Consider the following 1,087-nt stretch of genomic DNA (forward strand, 5'->3'; position numbering starts at 1 on the left):
AAACCTCTCCTCTGCCTCATCCTTTGGCCCCTGAGCACACAATCCCCCTCCCCCCTGCAGACCTAGGGGGAAATGTCTGAGACAGTAGCTCCCTCTGATTCTAGCTCTGGACTGCCTGAAAAAGATGCACCCTCGGCTCCAGACCCTGAAGCTGCTGAACAGGGTTCAGCAGAAGAATCAGCATCTGCCTGGGACAGAAGAGTCTTGATGAGACAGAGCAAATTACGACGAAGGGACAAGGCTCTGTCACGCCCTTGGGTGGAAAGATGAGACAGGAAGGTTTGATACCATGTGCTGCTTTCGTAGTGAACTCAGAAAGAAGCAGCAACTGCAACGGGAAGAAAGCTCAGTAGAGCTTATCAGTTACGTTGTAAATCTTGTGGAAAGTAGCAATAAAAGTTTATAGCTGATACACAGCCTGCTGTGTGAGTTAATTGAAATGTGAAACCACCTCATGACAGGCTCCTATGGATTTTTCCCTTTCATTTGCACAGCCAGAGGGGAGATTCTCATGTTGGAGGAACTGAATCCCCCATCACATGACCTTGTGTAACAATCAGATTGAGCTAATTGGCTCCATTTGTGAGTGTTGCCAAAGTTTTGAGCAACCTCAGACCATTTTCAGGACATTTTTGGAAAAGATTGAATTAATCCAAGGATTCCAGCAGAATTAACATGTTTGAAGGCAATACTTGCCCCAGCCAGGTAAGTAAAATGTAAGCCAAAGGGGGTAGACACAGAGTCAAAATCTCGATTACTGCATAGAAAGAAAAGGATAACAAAGCCAATTACACTGAACAGTAAAAAAGCAATATAAGAAGACATAGAGGATGAAGAAGATTTCTTCTCCAGCTCAATGAACGAAATGCATAGATGAAAAAAATATAAAACCTAAATATATGATAAAGCTATTGGCCTGGATGTCTGGATCTGTGAACCTGCATAAACAGACAATGATGTGCACTGAAGCTGCTTGTCTATTGTGCAATGCATTGCTTTTCCATTTACATCTATGCACATTGCTGGGTATACACACTGAATTACAGAATAACTTCCCACTAGTGTAGTCTTTTTGCTAGATCCCATG

Source organism: Varanus komodoensis, unplaced genomic scaffold (genome assembly GCF_004798865.1).
Source record: "Varanus komodoensis strain SLA01 unplaced genomic scaffold, ASM479886v1 scaffold826, whole genome shotgun sequence".
In the NCBI taxonomy this organism is placed as follows: domain Eukaryota; kingdom Metazoa; phylum Chordata; class Lepidosauria; order Squamata; family Varanidae; genus Varanus; species Varanus komodoensis.